This window comes from Sciurus carolinensis, chromosome 13 (assembly GCF_902686445.1).
Source record: "Sciurus carolinensis chromosome 13, mSciCar1.2, whole genome shotgun sequence".
NCBI classification, from domain to species: Eukaryota; Metazoa; Chordata; class Mammalia; order Rodentia; family Sciuridae; genus Sciurus; species Sciurus carolinensis.
The window spans coordinates 13359051-13381092 of NC_062225.1; the positions used below are offsets into that span (position 1 = coordinate 13359051).

Sequence of the window (22042 nt, forward strand, 5' to 3'; positions counted from 1 at the left end):
TAAGTTGTCTTTATTTATGGTCATTTTAAATGTTTCACCAAATTTAGATGATAGGAAATCATAGGCTTTCTCAAAATTACTCTGCATGGGAAAGCTTGTACTTAGCATGTACAGACCATGGGTTTAGTGTCTAGCACCAGAAATAAATGAATAAATATTATTCCATGCAAATGGATTTCCTCCGATGTTAGTGTCACAACACAAAGAATTGTAATTCATTTCTTCTAACTATACACATAGGAGAATATTTCTGTACATTGAAATATAGCTACTTTACTAAACTATACTATAGCTTCTTTTTTATTGGTAGAATATCACAGTTTGTTTGGATACAGTTATGTTATACATTTCTGCTCCAAGAAAAGTATTTTTCTAATCACAAAAATCTCAGCACAAGTATTTTATCTTCAAATAGTTATCTTCAAATGCTAAAATTTTAATCTGAATTTACAGTACGTGAACAATGTCAGATTTTTCACTTTTGATATAATGAACTTTCTTTGGGGGGGGCATGGGGAGTACCAGGGATTGAACACAGGGGCACTCGACCACTGAGCCACATCCCCAGTCCTATTTTGGATTTTATTTGGAGATAGGTTCTCACTGAGTTGCCTAGCACCTCACTTTTGCTGAAGCCGACCTTGAACTCGTGATCCTCCTGCCTCAGTCTCCCAAGCCACTGGAATTACAGGCATGTGGCACCACACCCCACTATGAACTTTCAAAAACTATATTTTGATTTCATTGGTTCAATTGGTTGGGATAAACAAAGACAATCCTTACTAGATTATGTGTTCTTTCTATGTTTAAGTCTTATTTGTAGATGTCAACTGGAATTGTTTAAAAACTCTTTGAAGATTTCTTCTATTAACAAAGTCAAATCTGTTAGCAGTTGTCACTTTTCACTCATGGAATGAACTTAAAACGGTTATTTGATCTAAGTGAAAACTCATGGTTCTCAAAGTCATAGGTATATACATCTTCTGCATTGCACAGAGTCAGATGTTGATTTGGGGCACAGTGATGTTTAAAGTATCTACTCCTTTCCAAGTAGGTGCTGATGCTTCCTCAGCAGACCTGTCGTTTGCTTATCATTTGATTAGTGAAATCAGCAGGGTCCTCATGGTGGTTGGTAAATGTCAACAAGTATCTAGTGTGAGGTTATAGATCCAACATCAACATTTGGAACAATGGAAAGCTGGTATTTCATTTTCTTGACACACATGCGTTTTCTTACTTAACCACCCACCGCAAAAGCAGTGCAAATGATCATTGTATTTCTAAAAATAAATAGTTGTAGATTAGTAGATAAATTGGTATAAAGGGGTAAATATATTTCTGTATATATATATACACTGTAAATCACAAGTCCATTATAGCAAGACTGTTCAGAATAATTTCTAAACCCTCTCTGGAAGACTGCTCAGCCTCTATCTCCTGTACATATTTTACATCTGTGCCATAATTTCCCATGTTTCCCACTGACCCTGACAACTATGTCTCAGTGATCATTGTGAGTCACAGCACACCTAGCTGGTGTGCAGTGAATGACAGAAGCAAGCACACTGAATATGTTCCCCACTGGAGAAAGCAGCTGTCCCCAGCCATTTTTTTCTCTGTATACTTTGTTTTTTCAGGATGTTTGCCTATAAACTGTCCTTGAAAAAGAGGCGTTAAATACAGCACATCAGGATAGGGTCATCAGCCAGATTAAGCACACGTTAAGGGTGAGAACTCTGTTCACTGCACATAGGTTCACACCCTTTGAGCAGAAGGTGGAAGTACAAGGTACAGTTATAGCAGACCCATCCTAGCTTAATAACAGTATTTAGTTAAAACATGAAAAATCTAGACCAAAGATCAACCAGATTTGACATCAGAAAAACTGGCATCAATTGTGACTGTCTTGGACAAATGAGGGCACTCTTCCATCCTAGCCCTGGGAAAGGAAGATGAGAAAAGCTGTGACTTGAGTTGAAGAATGAATTTTCAAAGTGGACAGGCTTAAGTACAGAAGTGAGTGACCAAAAAGTCAACAGTTGCAGGGAAGATGTGGAATCTGGACAAGATGTTAAGGGACTTGCCATCCAGGGTAAGGGGGATCCAATAATTGGGAGGAATTATTTGAAACAATTAACCTGTGTCAGGTGGCTACCTGGTGAGTTGACACTGCTTGGTGGGTTGAACATTTCCATACTAATGAATTCTCCCAGGGGTTTGCAGAGTGGGATTATTTCCTCACAAACCAGGGAAATTCCTATGACAGCAGGTCACTAAGCAGGAAATAAGATTTGTGGAAACTGATGTTGTCTTTGTGCCATTTCTGGAGATAAGTCTAAGGGTATGCAAAACACCTCTTTTGCACCTCTGCTCACCAAGACTTCCACCATCCCAAAGGTGCCACCCCCAAGAAACCTCCAGAGGGTTACACTGGCTTTTGCTCAAAATCGTAAGCATCATTATCATTAACTACAAAGGACTAAGCAGAAAAAGAAAATGATTGTCAATAACTCACCTTGCAGACTTGGCCAGATATGCTGAAGAATTCTGTTTGTAGAAGGCAATGCTAATTTTACAAAGAAGCCAAGTAACCATGATCTGCAATTGTGCATTAAAGACCTCTCCCTCTAAAGTATCTGGAATGCCACCATTACTGATTGACCCCTTAGAATGAGCACTGTTTTCCTTCCTTCATCATCTTCTAAAGTATACATCAATCCTCCCTGTCCCCAGTATTGCTTTCCATGGTTTTAGTTATCCTTGGTAAATCAGTTGAAAAATATTGTCTTGACACTTCCAACAGAGAAACCAAAATCACATAATCTTTATTACTATAATGCTATTAATCTCTTACTGGGTCTAAGTGATAAACTTTTTCATATGTATCTACATCTATATGTAGATATATAGATACAGATGAAAAATATAATATATAAAGGCTTTGCACTATGTGAAGTTTTAGTCATCCATTGAGGGTCTTGAAATATATCCCCCACGAAGTGGGAAGTACTTACATATTACTGGTTTGGAAAATATGTTAATATTAAATGTATTAAGTTCCTAACATTTTAATGCAAATTAGTTTCTTAGACAATTTTCTATATAAGAGAAAGCAGACTACATGACAACTCTGCACATTTGAGTAAAGGGATAGGTGAGTTGGGAAGGAGGGCAAGTGAAAAGCAATACTAAAACGGAGAATGTAATAAGAACTCAGAAAATGGAATTAGCTGATTTGGCCAAGCATCAGTCTCCACTGGAAGTGGACTGTGAGACAGATGATAGAGTTTCCTCCAGGAAGCCATCAGAAGTGACTTTGAGAAAGCAGTTTCTCCACAAACATACTCTTTTTCTCTTTCCCCACTTTGTTTTAGAGACAATATGTTTTAAAGATGAAGTGGAGAGAGGTGAATTAAGTTGACTAACAGAAGAACTGAAGACAAATTTTATCCTGCTGTTTATTAAAGGAGTAATTAAGACAATAAGAAAGCAAATAAGAAAGAAGCTTCCATGGTCCGAAATTTGAGAATTCTTAGAAGATAGAAAGTGGATAGGATTGCATTGCTGGTAAAACAAGAACAAGAAAAATCCTGTTTAAATTCAAGGTCACAAAAGCAATTTGATACACTCATACATTGCTGGTGGGACTGCAAAAATTGTTACAACCACACTGGAAAGCAGTATGGAGATTCCTCAGAAAACTTGGAATGAAATCATCATTTGACCCAGTTTTTCCACTCCTTGGTCTATATCTAAAGGACTTAAAATCAGCATATGATAGTGACACATCCACATTAATGTTTATAGCAATTCAATTCACAATAGCTAAACTTACAGAACCAACCTAGGTGCCCTTCAACAGATGATTGGACAAAGAAAATGGCTAGACAATGGAATATTACTCAGCCATAAAGAAAAATGAAATTATGGCATTTGCCTGTAAATGGGTGGAACTGGAGACTATGATGCTAAGTGAAATAAACCAGGGCTGATGTTCTTTGTGATATACAAATTCTAATGCACAATAAGATGGGAGGGGGTAGGAAAGAATACAAGTACTTTGGATTAAAAGGAACGAAGGGAAGGGAGAAGGGATGGGAATAGGAAAGGCAGCAGAAGGAATTGGACATTACTTTCCCATCTTTATATATGAATCCATGACCATAATGTGTAGCTCCACATTATGTACAACCTCAAGAATGGGAAGTTGGGGCTGGGGATATAGTTCAGTTGGTAGCGTACTTGCCTTGCTTGCACAAGGCCCTGGGTTCAATCCCCAGCACCACACACACACACACACACACACACACACACACAAAAGAATGGGAAGTTGTACTCCATATATGTATAATATGTCAAAATACATTCTACTGTCATGCATAACTAAAAAGAACAAATAAATTTCTTTTTTAAAAAGCAATTTAAAGGGCTGGGGAGATAGCTCAGTCAGTAGAGTGCTTGCCTTGCAAGCACAAGGCCCTGGGTTTGATCCCCAGCACTGCAAAAAAAAAAAAGAAATGCAATTTGAAATTTTCTCCACACTCATCAAATATGATTACAAAGTATGGACCTGGACTTTCAAGCAACTGTCAAGGCAGTTAAACAACTGTAAACTTCTTTTACAGTGCATATCCAGTGGTGACAGCAGGATGTGTCCCCAGGTTAAAGTACTTAGAATTGCCTTCAAAAGAAATATTTACTATGTTCAGTTTAATGAAAGGTACAGATAAATGCTGAAGAACCTCCAGACATTCAACGGGACATTGGAGGGCAGAAGAGAAGACTCTATATTTGCTTCCAAAGAGGAAGAATGCTTCTTCTAAGTGAGAAATCTGATACTGGTACAGATTTATATGGGTAATGGGGTCAGGGATCTAAGAAACTAATAAACCACAGTAGAGAGGGAGACCCAGAAGATGAGCTACCCACACCAGCCTAAACTCAAATCTTGATCCCTTTCCACAATCAGGAGCAAGTAGACTCTTCTTATCAAAACATTTAATGACAGATCAAGACAGAATCTCAAATATGAACATGAGTAGCCAAGGTTAACCTAGTATTTATGAATAAGCCACACCAAAAAAGCAAAGGCCTCAAAATCTCAAACTGAAAAAAATAAACCCTGAGTAAATAGATTTAAAAGAACAAAAAAGATAAACTATAAATTATATTCTCAGAGAAATTGAAAGGGTTTCCATATCCTTAAGATGACAAAGAGTACATATCAATTATTCCAATAAATGTAGATGGGTTAATATTCCTCTATTAAAGTACTAAGACTCTAATTTCTAAAGAAAAAGTTTTGGTACCACATACTAGCAGTGTTATATTCAATAGCAAAAGTTTTGGTTTGAATTCTGATTTCAACATCTATTAATGATTGATGAAATAAAAGTTTAAATAATTAATCTAAATAAAGGGATGAATTTAGCTGAATATATAAGATCAAACCAAGAACTCCCTAAATGTAGCACTAAAAGTAAAATAATGCCAATTGTGAATGAGATAGAAAGTACAAGACATGGAGGATGGAATTGATCATTTTCTGGTGGGAGATCTAAACCTAACAGAGAAAAAAGAGAGAATTATTCAAATAAATAATTGAAGAAAAATTTCTAGAACTGATAGAAAATGTGACTTTTTTCAGACTCAAACCTACAGTGTGTTGAGCAAGAAAAAATTTTTTAAAAATCCCATAAATACCATCTTAAATTTTTAAAGCTGTAAGAGAAATTCTTAGAGCATGGTGGCATATGCCTGTAATCCCAGCGACTCAGGAGGCTGAGGCAGGAGGATCATGAGTTCAAAGCCATCCTCAGCAACTTAGCCAGACTCTCAGCAACTCAGTGAGACCCTGTCTCTAAATAAAATACAAAAAAGGGCTGGGGATGTGCATGCTGGTTGAGTGCCCCGAGTTCAATCCCCAATACAAAAAAAAAAAATCCAGAAGACAAAATCCAGGGTTTAGAAATGAATTGTATAAATCAGATCAACATTAGAAACAATCGATATAAGGGAGGAAATAAGAAAAAGTCACTTCAAAATTTTGAGTGAAACAATTGAAGCTTCAAATTTTATATCCAGCCAAACTTAACATTCAAGTGGAAGACTAAACTACATTATCAAAGATTCAAAGTTTTTTAACAAATAGAATATTCAAGAATGTACTTTAGCAAAAGAAAACTAATTTTTATAGAAACTAGAAGATAAAAGATGCAAAAGAAGAGGATGAACTTTTAAAAGGACAGGTAAAACTTTTAACAATTGTTGATGGATAATGGAAAATAATTTTTTTCATAATCTGGAGTTGAAACTTCATCTGATTCAAGATGGAAGTGATAAATCTGGGAAGAACATGATTTGTTTTTTTAAGATATGGACCCTGATTTATTCTAACTTTCCAAAGAAAATTTAAATTTAAAAGTGTTGGGTAATAATTATAGTTGTTAATAACTTGAGGGTGAATGCCATAAAAATAAAAATAGTATGCATACTTTCCAAATAAAAGAAGACAAACTGAATAAAGGAAATGTCAATTCAGTAAGGACAGGAAAAGAAAAAAAGAAAAAAGAAAAAAGTCGAAGATATAAAATGAATAGTATACTACCTTTCTTATAGTACCAAAAATTTTTAAATGTCAATAAGCATCTTATGACTATAAAAATGATTTCTAGGGACTGGGGTTGTGGCTCAGTGGTAGGGTGCTTGCCCTGCACATGTGAGACGCTGGGGTCGATCCTCAGCACCACATATAAATAAATAGATTAAATAAAGATATTGTGTCCATTTACAACAAAAAATATTTTTTAAAAATGATTTCTATCTCATATTACTTGATGGTCATAGGTTGGCTATTACCCTGCTTCAGGCTGTGGAACTGTTGTACTTTCTCATTCTGGGACTCAGGCTGACGGAATGGCCTTATCTGAGAAGTGGCATATAAAGAAAGGAATTTCATGGGAGAGAGGAAAAAGAGAGAGGACATCCACATTCCACTGGTTGAAATAAAGGATACATTGAAGCCTACCATCAAAGAGGCACTGAAGTATATATAACCTTATCTTAGGTAGAAAAGAGTGAATATTTGCTAATAATAGTATAATTTACCACAGTTAGTAAGAACACATTCATGTCATGTCATTGAGTGTGATGGGTTGGAATTCCCCTAATAAGGACAAAGACTCTACAGGATTAAAGAAAAATTAAGAAGCCTTCACTAATAGTACTGTAATTAGTACAGTAGAACAGACTCCTGGGTCCATCACCTATTAGAGATATTTAAGTAAGCATATTAATAATATTTACTACCTGCTTAATAGTGTGGTTGTGAGTAATAAATTTTATAATACATGTATAATACCTGTTCTCCAATACACGTAGAGCATTATATCAATATCATGTGCTAAGTGCTTAATGTTAGCTATTATTATTACTATGTAAAACACCTAAAATAAAATGATGGTTTAAAGTTTGTAGATGCAGGAACAAGCAGAGAGAGAACAAGAAAATACTAATGAAAATAAATAAGGAACATTGAATTGAACATGATGGATTGAAGATGTTCTACTCCCTTCCTACCCACTAATGATAGAGTAAGGGGATTTTTAAAAAAATAGGCATAAACTTATAAGGGACAAAGAGCTGCAACAAAATCTTGGGAAAAGGACACCAGCTAGGGAAAATAATTGATCTGGTGAATGATTAAATGACCAGAAAATATTAATGCCTGTTGTGCAGCAGTGGAAGTAGAAGTAGGCAGCCTTGTGGCACGGACCACGGGAAAAGACCCAAGCATGGGAATGAATGTGAAGCTAAAAATGGGATTATTGCTGGAAAGTTCATATAGGATGAGTGAGAACTTTTATGACACCTCCCACAAAAGACTAGGGACAGAATGAACTAGAGCAACACAAGACTCTGGCCTCAGGACAGGAGTGAGGGACTATGCCGAACATAGTAGAGTCCAAGGAAATGCCACACACTAGGAACCATGAGATCCCAGGTCCTTTTCCTTCACTTGACTCTAGGAATGCTGATAGTCTGCACCATTGCTTCCAGGCAATAGAGAGCCCCTTTTCTAAGGCATCTGAGTAACTTAAGAGCAAAGACATTCAAATATTGATTGAATAGTTTTCCCAACTGCCTTGCCCAGCCAGATCTCCTTAACGGTAATTTCACTAGGGAACTAGCCACACACTCCCCGTTCAGAAAGCAGCTTCCAATAAGTATTTCCCCCCATAGACTTTAAGTGACTTCTAATTGTGAAGGGTCATCTAAGGGTTGACAAACAATATAGGAAAGCTTCCACATAAAAGCTGTAATCGAAACAAAAAAACCAACAAAAGAGAAAATGAAATTTTCTGGGGAAGACAGAAACAATGAAGAAGTACAAGAAACTTCAAATGCAAAACAAAACAATGTTTTTAAAGAAGTACAAGAAGATGGCTAGGGATGTAACCCAGTGGTAGAACTCATGCTGAAGATGCAGGAGACTGCGTACTTCATGCCATCCCTAGCACCGAGGGAAAAAAAAAAAAAAAAAAAAAAAAAGGATAATTGTGTCTATGAATAAAAATTAGGAATATTCACTGAGACAGTCAAGACATTCTCTTAAACATGTGAAGCTATGGTTTTCACTATTTCCTGAGATATAAGAAAATGAAAATTAAACAGAATGACTTTACATGTTATCAGAAGTTTTTTATTATATAAATATGTATATACTAGTTGTGGAGTTAACTGCCCATATTTCTCACTCTATATTGTGAATTAAGTTATCAAGTTATTTTTTGGTCTTTTTTAAATGTATCCAAGCTTATGAACTGTCAGATATTTGGAGCAAATGACTATTAAAAACTACCAAAATCCCACCATTCTGAACGCTTCTGTCTGAAACTACCAGTCATTATATTAGGGGTAGAAGTTGGGGACTCAATAAATATTGCTGATTGGGTGTATAGTTTTTAAAAATTAGGAATATTCAAAAACCGCCTTGGAAATTTAAAATATAATTATAATGTAGCATATTTTTATAATATAAAAATTCACATGATATAATTAAATTAAAATGTAATAATGTTCATGGGCAAGCACATAAGCAAAAGCCTAAAGTTGAGATTTTAAGAAAAGAAAATAGAAGCCATGTTTCCAAGATCTGTGTTACAGGTACTTCATCGGAAATAGCTAACAGTTTGGTTCTTGAAAGATCTCTCAATTATGTGCAGTTACTTAGGCCAATGGGTCAGGACCCTGTCACAGGACAGGTGGAAGGGAGAAATGCAGTCATGCCGTTTTCTCTAGTAATTAATGAGACAATGAAGTGGTCAAAAGACAACATGGCCCACAGTATCAGTGTTCCAGCCAGGCCCTGGAGAAGTGGCATATCAGCATGTGGAAAAGGGGTCTCAAATTTAAGTGGAAGGCAAAGTAGACTACAGCAAATGTATGGATGAAAATAACGTGAGGCGACAAGCACTGACAATCACAGCTGATGACCTTATATTTGTGAGTGACCAGACAAAAGGGCATAGAATGAATGATTCTTCTTTGGCCATTGTTTGGTACAGTCCCATTTCTGAATCATGTATAGATTGGGTGTACAGTTTTTTAAAAATTAGGAATATTCAAAAACGGCCTTGGTGCCTTTACGCCATGTACAGAGAAACAACATGTATCCCATTTGTTTACAATAATTAAAAAAAAAAAAAGTAAAAAAAAAAAAACGGCCTTGGAAATTTAAAATATAATTATAATGTAACATAAGGACAAGAATTAAAATGCTCTTTTTTGGGGGTACCAGTGGAAATTGAATTCAGGGGCACTCGACTACTGAGCCACATCCCCAGTCCTATTTTGTATTTTATTTAAGAGACAGGGTCTCACTGAGTTGCTTAGTGCCTCACCTTTGCTGAGGCTGGCTCTGAATTCTCCATCCTCCTGCCTTAGCCTCCCAAGCTGCTGAGATTACAGGTGTGCACCACTTCACCTGGCTTAAAATGCTCTTTTATATATACGCATGTGTGTGTATACATACATATATACAAATGTATATATATTTATATATATATTTACATATATATAAAATAAAGATGAAAATGGACTAGAAATAACAGTGCATCAGTTTAGTAGACTCCAGAAAGAACAAAGAGGAAACAAAGGAGAAGAAATTATCCAGTCCACAATTGAGATCTTCAAGGCATAAAAGACACAAATTTCTAAATGGGAAGTCCAACTAATGCCCAGCACCATGCATGGAAAGAAATCTACACTGAGGCGACCTATTTGCAGTTTCATAGCACTCAGGACAGAAGATCCTGAACACTTCCTGGAAACCAACAGGCCATAGACAAAGCAGCAGGAGTCAAATTGTATTGTCATCACATGTCTTAAGAACAAGACTGGAACTGGCAATGCCTTCCAGATTCCATGACAGCTTGATTTCCAACATAGAAAATCTACAGACACCTGCAAACTACCACTCAAATCAAAGAGTAGAAAAAAACATTTTCAGACAGGCCACCCTCATCTATCCTAAGAAGGCTGGACATGTCCCACCAAAACAAGAGAGTAAACCAAGAAAAAGAAAAGAATCCAACTCCGGAGAAGGATCAAGGGAACACCCAGTATGAGGATAAGAGAATCCGAGGAGGACAGCAAGCAGCAGGCTCTGAGATCAACCTCTGGCAGGAGGGACTATGAGCTGTGGACAGGAGATTCACTGTGGAGAGTTGGGATGAATTCGTAGATGAGTACTTAAAAAATCAGACGAGGAGAAATTTATTAGCTCCCAGGAAAACAGAAAATTACATCAAAAAGATATATAATCGTAGTATATTAGTAACCTAGCTATGAATCATTTTAATAGGCATAATAATAAAAATTGAATATTGATAGAAACACAAATTTTAACTCTTTCAAAAGGGCATGGGGAATGGAATTTAGAATGTGGTGGGGTCACATAAGACAGATAATAATATTCCACAATAGGAAATAGATAAAATCTAAAGTTGAAAATTGAGAGATAGTAGTGGGAAAATTATTATTTAGAAATGTGAATGCAATTCCTAGAAAAAAACAAGGTAGTAAGAGATTGCCTCTAGGGAGAGGAAATCAAGGGCAAGGCAACGGGTTTAAGTCTCATAGAATTATTTGATTTTAAAATCTATGTACCTATAAAATTAAAATTAATACAGATTTAAAATTTTTAAAGACAGTAAGGATGGCACTCTTTTTTAAAAGTTATTTTTATATATATTTTTAGGTGCTGATGGCCCTTAATTTTATTCATTTACATGCGGTGCTGAGAATCAAACCCAGTGCCTTGGGGGCTGAGGAGATAGCTCAGTTGGTAGAGTGCTTGCCTTGCAAGCACGAGGCCCTGGGTTCGATCCCCAGCACCCAAAAAAAAAAAAAAAAAAAAAAAAACAAAACAAACCCAGTGCCTCACACATGCTAGGCAAGCGCTCTACCACTGAGCCACAACCCCAGAATGTCACTCTTAATGTCAGACAATAGGATTTAAACCAGAAGTATTAGATAAAATGAGAAAAGATATTTCATAAAAGGTCATTGTTATGAATCTTTGTCCTGTTATACACCTTTAATATATATTCAAATATGCAAAAAGAAATGTGATTAAAAAAAAATCTTACTGGAACCCTGGAACCCTTTTACCCAAATCTTTCTTAGAAATTGACAGATTAAAAAGAGAATTTTGTATGTATATGGAATGTTTAAAAACATAAATAAGTGTTAGACTGTATTTATTTATTTCTGCACATCCATATAAATATTCGCATGTACTTACATATACATCACAAACATTCTTTTCAGTTGACCTCAGAACTCTCATAAAAGATGCTATTAATTAGGCCACATAGAAAATTTCAACATAGTTCCCAAAGTACAAACCATGTATGACCTACATTGCTATACGTTCTCTGGCCACATGGTAGTAAAATTAGAAATGAGAAATAGCAAAGTGGCAGCCAAAAAGAAAACAAACAAGCAATTAGCCTGTAAATTAAGCACAAGTGTTTATTCTCTATGTTTAAAAAAAGAAATTTTAACTAAAATCATTAACTGTTTTGAAATGAAGAACAGTGAAGGGAAGAAGACCAAAGAGGGAAAACAAAGCAACTAAAAATGCAATAGCATAACTCTTGAAAAACTAATGTATACAGTCAGTAGGAGGAATTGACTGAAAAGAAAGAGATTAGAATATTTAATTAACAAAATCAAAAACTGTTTCTTAGGTTGAAAAAGAGTGATAAACCTGCTTTTGGTCACCTGAATGGCCAAAAAGAAATGACATGTAAATACATAAAATTAAGAAAAAGGATAAAACTATAATTTCATACCAATAATTTTAAACTTATAGATGAAGTGGAAGATGTTCTGAGAAAATGTACATTACCGAACATGACCTTTATCAAAACAAAAATATTTTATGTGGATTTAAAATTTTTTATTGTGATAAAATAGGTGTAACATAAAATGTGCCATTTTAACCACTTTAAGTGTACAATTCAGTGATTTTAATAGATTCACACTGTTGTGCAACCATCACCACTATCTATTTCCCAATCTTTTCCATCATCCCCAACAGAAATTCTGTAACCATTAAGCAATAATCCTCCATTCCTGTCTTCCCCCAGACTCTTGTCACCTTTAATCTACTTTCTGTCTATGGATTCGCCTCTTCTAGATATTTCATATATATAGACTCATACACTCATTTGTCTTTTTGAGACTGGCTTATTTCAGTAAGCATGTCCTCACAGTTCATTCATGTCGTAGCATGTATCAGAGCCTCATTCCTTTTTCTGGATAAATATGTTCCCATTGTGTATCTATCCTACATTTTGTTTTTCCATTCACCTGTTGATGGACACTTGGATTGTTTCCATCTTTTGACTATTGTGACTAATGCTGCTCTGAACAATGAAGCCAAAAGTGACATAAAGAAGTAGAAAACCACAACAGACAAATTACTACAGAAGAAATTAAAGTTAGTGAACAATCTATGTTTAAAAAGCTCTTTGTCAGCCAGGCGCTGTGTTGTATGCCTGTAATCCCAGGGCTCTGGAGGCTGAGGCAGGAGGATCACAAGTTTAAAGCCAGCCTCAGCAAAAGCAAGGTGCTAAGCAACTCAGTGAGACCCTGTCTCTAAATAAAATACAAAATAGGGCTGGGATGTGGCTCATAGAATGCCCGAGTTCAATCCACATTACGCCACGTCCCCCCCAAAAAACCTCTTTGTCTCAGACAATTCCAGGAAAGTTCCCCCAGACCCTTAGGATATATAAAGATTCCTGAGACTCAAAGAAGGTGGGTAAGTTTCCCAAATCATTCTACAAGGATAGCAGAACCCTGACTAGACAAAACTCAAAATAAATGGGCTAAAAAGAAACCTGTGAAGAAACATCACTTAAAAATATAGATGCAAAAATTCTAAAATGGGAGTTCAAATGATATACTGACAAATGGAATTTATCTGCACAAAGACTAATTCTAATGTGACTGGCCAAGTAAGGTTTATCCCAGGAATTTAAATAGTTCAATAATACAAAATGTCTTATTGTAATTCAACATTTACAATTTAAAGAAGAAAAGCAATATGATTATCTCAAGTGTAAAACAATATTTTGACTAAATTTCAACTTCTCTGAAAAAATTAGAAAAAGAAATAAATATCCTTTAGTAAACATTATACTTAATGGTGAGATAATGGAAGTGTTCCTATTAAGTGTCAAGAAGACTCGCTATTGCCTTTATTACATAAATCGTGTTGGCTACTCCAGAAAGCTAAACCAATGCAAGAAGAGAGAGATAAAGATACCAGGAACAAAAAAGGAAAAACTGTCTTGATTTGTAGATAGAAGATAATCTAGAAAAATCTGCGAGTTCACAGAAACAAAACAAAACAAAAACACCATAAAAATAGAAGTTTTAGTAAGACCAAGCCTGTTATGGTTTGGATTGAGGTGTCCCCCAAGAAGCTCCTGGTTAACTGGGTGGTAACTGTAGGCAGGTGAGGCTTGGCCAGAGAGGGTGATTCCCTAGAGGTGCTCTGGAAGGAGGATCTTCCCTGTGGCGCCTTCCCCCATCCCTCCGGTTCTCTGCTTCCTGACTCTGCCTGGAGCTGAGCAGCTTTCCTCGGCCAGGCCCCTTCCCCAGGATGTGCTGCCTTGCCTCTGACCCAGAGCAATGGAGTCAGCTCCCTATGGTCCGAGGCCTCTGAAACCCTGAACCTCCAATAAACTTTCCCTCCTCTAACTTGTTCTTGTCAGATATTTTGGTCACGGCAACTAAAAAACTAACTGAAACACACACTCACACAAATGGTAGATTTCCTTTTACAAGCATTAAGCACTTTAAGAATCCATGGAGAAAATAAACACTTTCACATCAGCCATGACAAATACTTTTAACTTGACTTAGAATGAAATGAAGACAAATATTAAACTTTAAAGAGGCATAAGAAAAAACACCTAGATAAATGGAAGAGCAAATCTTGTTCATAAATCAAGAGAGCCAATATTGTTAAAATTAATTTAAAAAATGTTAAAATTGTCTCATTAGTCCTGCATTCCAATGCAAATTCCATTTGGATATTTAGGAAAACTTAGCCAATCCTCAAGTACACCAGTAAGAGGAAATAAACAAGAACAGTAAAAGATTGAAAAATAAGGATAATGAAAGAGGTACTGCCCTAGTAGATAGCAAAATAAACTGCAGGACTGTAGCAATTAAAGCAGGGAGATGGCTATGTAGGGAGAGATAAATAGAAAAACATTCATTCATATAGGGGAATTTATTATATCACCCAAGTGGCATTTCATATTAGTGGGGGAAATGATAAGACATTTGCTGTTCATTGCAGAACTTAGATTCCTACCTCACATCACATACACGATTTCATAGGAATTAAAGATTTTTTTAAATAAATACTTAGGAACTTAGAAGAACATAGTGAAGAACGTATCCCCTTACTGGGAGGGAAGATTTCCTAGGCTATACGACACTCCAGAAGGGCTCTCTGAGGCCAGGCTGCAGTCCAAGGCAGGACAAATCCAAGCCCTGCATGCTGCCTTGGAGGCCTCCTACCTCGGATGAAGACCACCCAGGGACAGGGAGCATTCTAGGATGCTCAGTCGCTCACACGGGCTCACATCAGTCACTGCAAAGCCCTGTTTTGTGAAGCTGGATCTAGCACACTGGGGAGCAAGCAAACCAGATCTTTCAAGGTTTTAAAATGCCTCTGCTGAGCTAACACATACTAGAGACCCCAAAAGGTCACCACGCATTCCCCCCAGAAGAGGAAGACATACAAAGCTCTCCTGAGTTAGTTTCTACCTTGACTTCCATTAGATATTTCATTTGGCACATTCAAATGGGTTCCTAGTTTATAAAAACGGTAGTACATGGCATTTCATTCTAACCAACACTGTCCAATAGAACTTTCCACAATGGTGGGGTTATTCTGTATCTTCACTGTCAAGTTCAGTAGCCACTAGCCACATGTGTCTGTTGACACATAAAATGTGGTTGGGATAAGGGAGAAATGTAATGTTTTATTATAGTCTAATTAAAGTATAAATGGTCTCATGACACTGTGGTGAATGTGTTAGATAGACAGGTTTTAACCTCCACCAGTCTCAGCCTCAAAGCCTAGTGGAAGCTCACTGTGAGAACACAGAGGATGTAAACCAGGATCTAGGCCAGGAACCAGGAGAGTCTGCAAGGAGGTTGTGTTAGTTTTCTGATATAGAAATGAATTACAAATTCAGTGGCTTAAAACAACACAAATGAACTCCCTTATACTTCTGTAGGTCAATTAGTGTTACTAGGTAGGTAAATTAAGGTGTGGGCAGAGCTGGATCCTTTAAAAGCTGTACAGGAGGGTCCATTTCTTGACTCAACTTCTACAATTCTTTGGCTTCTTCCTCCATCTTCAAAGCCTGCAGGTTAGCATTTCCAAAATCTCTTTCTCTCTGGCTTCTGCTTGTCTTCAGATCACCTTCTCTGACTCTGACCTTCCTGCCTCCCTCTCATAAGACCCTTGTGATCCCTTTGGGGCCACCAGGCTAATCCAGATAATCTCTCCCTCTGGAGATCCTTAATTTCACCACAATGCCTCTTGACTTGTATGGTAGCGTATTCGGAGATTCTGGGGATTCAGATGTGGGCATCCTTTGATGGCAGTGGGAGGGCCACTATTCAGTCTACCACTAAGGGTGACCAACCTTCCTCTTCACATAAAATCTGGGCTAATGATCACCACTAGAAGCTGACCTGAAGGTTGGTCCAACCAGGAAACCTCAGTGTTGGCACAACACTGCTAGGTGATGTAGACAGAGCAGGGTTCAGCTCCTTGGGGAGTAGACTGTTAGACCCAGCAGAGAGAAGACCCACCTCCAGTTCCTGGGGATGGTAGCCTGGCTGCAGCCTCAAGTGGGGGGTGTGAGGAGGAGGTGTCACACTGAGGAGCCAGGGTGAGAAAGTGGGAATGTCAGTGGGAGGAAGCCTGCACAGTATCTTCTGGACACTGGAGAGGTATTGACTATTTTTTAAGCTGCAAAGTTATATAAACAGAGCAATGTTTAAAGAAGATTAAGCTGGCAGTTGTGTGCAAGTGGGGCCAGGGGGCCGGAGGGAGGCTGGGAATCTAGTGAGTAAATACAGGCATGGAATGATTCGTGTCAGAGGGAGCAGTAGGAATGGGGAGAGCAGAAAGTATGTGTAAGATACATCCTGTCAAACAGAAAATGCACTATAAATACCACTGCTGAGCTAAATTGAAAATGGCAGCAATATCTTAAATCATTTTGGAAAAAATCATTTCCATTTTTATTGGTTTATACATTCAAGGAATTGTGTAATTGTAGAGTCTGTTAAGTGGTTTTTATTAATGCCTATAGCTGTCACTACACACTATACTGTTAACAGGGACACACTGAAACCTTATTTTATATATATATATATAACATAGTTAATCATTCAGGTATTTGAAAGAGCATAATGGCACAGTATTTAATTTAGCACAGATAAGATGTGAACCTCAGGATTATCCCTCCAGTAGCAGCAGCAAATAAAATATATTTTCACCTTAGGAAGTTGTGACATTTATTACCTTTCACCTAAAAAAAAAAAAATGAACCCTGCTTTTGCTTACCAGATGGTCCCTCTTTCTATGGCTTGTGTGCCATCTGGAATTTGTTTTGATAAATCTAAACACTAGGGCTATGTTATCTTCCCAGCTAAATATAACATTTAGTTAATTAGCCTGGCAACTTATGCGTTCCTCTCACGTGCTAAACAAGATAGTACGGTAGCTATTGTTTACGTTTTGGTCACTGGGGGTAAACCACCAAAGAAAAATCAATCTACGTTTAGTGACCTCTAGAACAATTTTGAAGGAGGAACCAGAGGCAGGTTGGAGTCCCCAAAGAGGTTTAGACTCCACCCTGGGGACTTGTGGGTGGCTGTGTCCGGAGGGAGGGGGTTTTGGATATGCGTCAGATCCTGCATTATTGCTCAATGGGCTCATATCTCCAGGCACCTGAACATAGCCGGAAGCCTGACCTTCTTTCAGAAATTTTTGATTTTTAGGATTATGCATACACATGAGAAAGTGAAGTTTTGTTTCCAAGTTTATAACAAAAGAAGCAGCCCTGTGCTATCCTTTCCACTCCTGATTCCCACGTAGGAGGCACCCAGTTCCCATGAGGTTAACTGTCTATTTTGATTTTTGCCTTTCTATTTTTCAAGAACTTGCTTATGGTGCTATTTCCTTTATTTTTCTACTTTAATCTTTTGTCTTCCTTCTGCCAAAGAAAAGAATTCCCTCTCATACATTACAATTTCCCTTCCAATCTAAGTCTATTCTACTTTTAGTCAATAGTATTTGCATTACTTTGACTATGGAGATGATATTCAAAGCTTAGCCATGTGTATACTATAATTAACTACATTTTTTTCTTCCTCATTGGAACTTTTTTATTTTTTCTTTTCTATGAGAATAATATCTATCTGAATTTTTCTATTTATGTTTTTATGGGCCAATGGCTAATTTATTTCCATTCTTATAAATCTCCCCAAATGTAAATCGCTTCTCCTAATGATCAAACAGCAGGCCATTTCTAGTTTTTCGTCTTCCTCTTGGGACCATTCCTCCTGTAACCCTCCTGTTTCAGCCTGTGCTTGCTGTCTCTCAGGAGAGCCCCATCCTCGGCATCTCCTTCTCTTTCCCTGGGCTGGGGAGCTGTTCTTGGATGCCAGGCTTGGATAATTCCCTCATCTAAGCGGAGACCACTATTCTTTAAAAAAAAAAAAATAGGAAGAGAGAAACGTAAGGTAAAATTTGTGGAATTTTGTTCTACCCTCACCATGACTGTTGTTTTCTGGGTCCTAGAATTTTAGTTTTGAAATCATTTCCCAAAACTTGTTAAAGGTCCATGATCTTTGGCTTCTAGTTTTCACTTGCAGTTTGATCTCCACCCACTCCAAGTCTTTCCCCAAAGCTTTGTGTCTTTTTCCTTTCTTTTCTGTTTGTCCTTGGTGTTCTGAAATTTCATGTGATGTGGGATTGTTCTTTCCATTTCTTTTTTTTTTTTTTTTTTTTTTGGTACTAGGGATTGAACTCAGGGGCACTGGACCACTGAGTCACATCCCCAGTCCTAGTTTATATTTTATTTAGAGACAGGGTCTCACTGAGCTGCTGAGAGCCTGGCTAAGAAGCCGAGGCTGGTTTCCAAAGAGCTGCTAGGATGACAGGCGTGCGTTCTTTCCATTTCTCTGGGCACTTGGTGAGCCCTCTCCACCTCCAAATGCACATCCTTCCATTCCAGGAGATTGTCTTGTATACAGATGGTTTGTTTTCTTTCCTCTCTTGGCTTTTCTTCCTTCATTTATTTTTGAATTCTCTTCCAGATATCAGACTATCTGAATTTGTTCACTAATATTTTAGAAATCTTTTCCCATTTCTTTCCCTCTCGTATGGACTTCTACATATCTGGTTTCATGTTTTCAATTCCTAAGAGACCCCTTGTCAAAATTTCATTTATAACCTCTTATTCTTGTCTCTTGGATGCAATCTCTTTCCTTATCTCCCTAAGGATATTAACTGTATTTGTTTTCTTCTGCTCTTTGCCTATTTTTCTCTCCCCCTGCAAGCCCCCAAGTTTCTTTTACTTTAACCCTTATGGTTTATCAGAGCCTTTCTCGAATGCATAGTGATCCTCGGCTACCCATTTACAATAGAGAGCTGACCTTCAGTGAGGGAGGTGATGCTGACTGGTGGGTGGACTTTACTATTGGATGGTCTGCTGTGTTCTCTCAGGCCAGTTACTTCTGCCAGAGAGGCAGTGCCTATTGGCTGGGAGGTACAGGCATGGTTATCTGGGAAGAGATGAGAGATGTCACTTTCCCAAGTGTTGACCTTCACACAGTTTTTGGTACGACAACATCGTTCTTACTGTTGTCCTTTGGGCTAGAATCTTTCTGGCCCAGTCTCTTCTCTCAGTGTGATGTGGAGCAGTTGCCTGGTTGCTGAGGGTAGATGTGAAATTCAGGTATAACTGATTCTTAAAATGACTTTGAACCAATATATCTGTATTTTTTTTTTTTTTATACCAGGGATTGAACCCAGGAGACACTTAACCACTGAGTAACATCCCCAGTCCCTTTTAAAGTATTTTATGAAGAGACAGGATCTTGCTGAGTTGCTAAAGGCCTCACTAAGTTGCTGAAGCTGCCTTTGATCTCCTAACCCTCTTGCCTCAGCCTCCCAAGTACTGTGATCACAGGCATGTGCCACTGCGCCCAACTCAATATATCTGTTTGTAGTCTCACTTGGACCTCTACTTTTTTGGGGTTTTTTTTGTTTTTTTTAATGGTACTAGGTACCATAAAAATCCAGTAGTGCTTCACCACTGAGTTACGTCCACAGTCCTTTCTATTTTTTATTTTGAGACATGGTCTCCCTAAGTTGTTGAGGATCTCGCTGAGTGACCCAGGCTGGCTTTGAACTTTCCATCCTCCCGCCTCAGCCTCTCGAGGCTCTGGGAGTACAGGAGTGCACCACCATGGAGGGCAGGGACCTCGATTTTAAAAGGCACCCCGTTCCTCCAATTCTTGAGGCTTTCTGATTTTCTTCTGCACAGATCAGCTTACTTCTAAAATTACTCCTCTACCAAGTGAGATTTCAGCTTTCTCGGGGTACAAAGTCATTAGCATGAACCCCTGTGATTTCTAGGTTTCAAAATCTGTTGCTGTCATTTTCTCTCTTGTTCTGTGTCCTTTTGCCCATTTGTTTAAATTCCATGTCTGTTATTCTAGTGAAGCTTTTGGAGGGAGTGGAGGTAAGTACAGGACTCGATCTACCATATTTAACAAGATGCCCCTCTAGAGGCCTAAGTGGATCTGAAGTTCTGTTGATGAGGAAGGTCTTTAAACTTGGAAGTTGGATGACAGGAAGCCACCTTGGATGTGAGTGACTGAAGGGTGGATGATGACCTCATTGCAAAGCAGTCAGTTCTCAACTTTCAGAGGGCTTGTCATTTGCAGAGCACTTTCTGGAGCTGGGTGTAGGGAATAAAGAGGGAAAACTGAAGTGGTGAATGGAAAGAGTTCTGATTCTGGGTCAAATTTCTTCTTATTAATGATAAACCTCTTTTTTCTTTTTTTCTTTTTGATCTGGGATCTTGCTATGTTGCCCAGGCTGGCCTCCAACTCCTAGGCTTAAGTGATCCTCCAGTTTCAGCCTCCCAAGTATTGGCAACCATTAGCACATGCGACTACCATGCCCGACCTTCATTGACTCTTAATTCATTGCAAACAGAGGAAGTAAGTGTATTAGTACATTTTCTGTGGCTATGACAAAATAGCTGAGGTTGGGTACTTTATAAAGGAAAGAGTTTTGTAGCTCACACCTCTGGAGGTTCAAAAGTATGGCACCAGGATCTGCTTGACTTTGATGGGGGCCTCAACACAGATGATAGCACAATGCAGTGGAGATCATGTGGTGAGACAGGAAGCCCGAGCAAGGAATGGGTATTTTTTCTTCCTTTTCTTTTTAATAAACAATTCACTCTCATGAGAACTAAATCACTCCTCGAAACCAACATTAATCCCTTCTGAGGGTGATGTTCTCAATGACCTAAATACCTCCCACTAGGCCCCACCTCTTAAATGTCCCACTGCCTCTCAATATCGCCACACTGGGGACCACACTTCCAATACATGAACCCCTGGGGAGCACACCACATCTGAACCTTATTAGTAAGTAATAACTTATAGTTATTATTTTTCTTGATGGATATTTTAGGAAGGCAGAAGTCCCTGAAATAGGGTAAGTGACTCTTAAGACTCAGTACACCTCACAGGTCTTTCTCAATAGGTGTTTCTGATTTGGTTTGCTGGCCGCCTCTCTAAGAACTTTCCCACCTTCCCAGGTTCCTGGTATTTGTGAAAGGACAATGGAAGTGCCATTGGAAGCAGAAAGAGAAGCAGGTGGCCACCACCTGTGGCATGTGCCTCTGGCCTTCCCCATGACAGTGACAGGGAGACACAGCTTTCACTGCTGTGTCTTGGGCCAGTAAATTCCCCTTTATTTTGCCTAAAACACTGATTTATGTCTCCAAGCTTATCACTTGACTCCTTTTTTTTCTTTACTTCTCTTTGAGATCTCTAAATTATATTATAAAAATAGGGCTCATTTGAGTCATTTCTCTAAATGGTCCGGATAGATGAAATTATTGAGTCAGCTAATAAAGATTATCTTTAAAAGGAGTCCCAAGACACTTTAATAAGCATTAGTCATGTTTAATGATGTTGTTTTTTCACATGTCACCTATAGGTCTTATGAAGAAATCACTCATTTCCAAGTAGTATACACAGAATTTAGTATGTGTTGATGCTCAAGAAGTATGGATTGAATTGACTCAGCTAATGTTAGGTGAGAACAAATATATTTCTGTGGCATGCTGTATACCCCACAAACATGCATCTTCTTCAACTATGAGATCCCATGCTAAAGGAT

General features: G+C 37.9%; 1 protein-coding gene across 7 annotated transcripts in view; it reads left to right on the forward strand.

Annotated features, from left to right (window-relative positions):
* LOC124963040 (uncharacterized) overlaps positions 1-22042 on the forward strand; it is a 68566-nt gene that overhangs the window by 17281 nt on the left and 29243 nt on the right. The window contains exon 7 of one of the 7 annotated variants that reach the window (XM_047522457.1): positions 3375-3719. The exons of the other annotated variants lie outside the window; for them this stretch is intronic. The gene's annotated coding sequence lies outside the window, so the exon portion shown is untranslated. Of the gene's footprint in view, positions 1-3374; positions 3720-22042 lie in introns of those variants that run through there. 7 annotated transcript variants of the gene reach the window in all.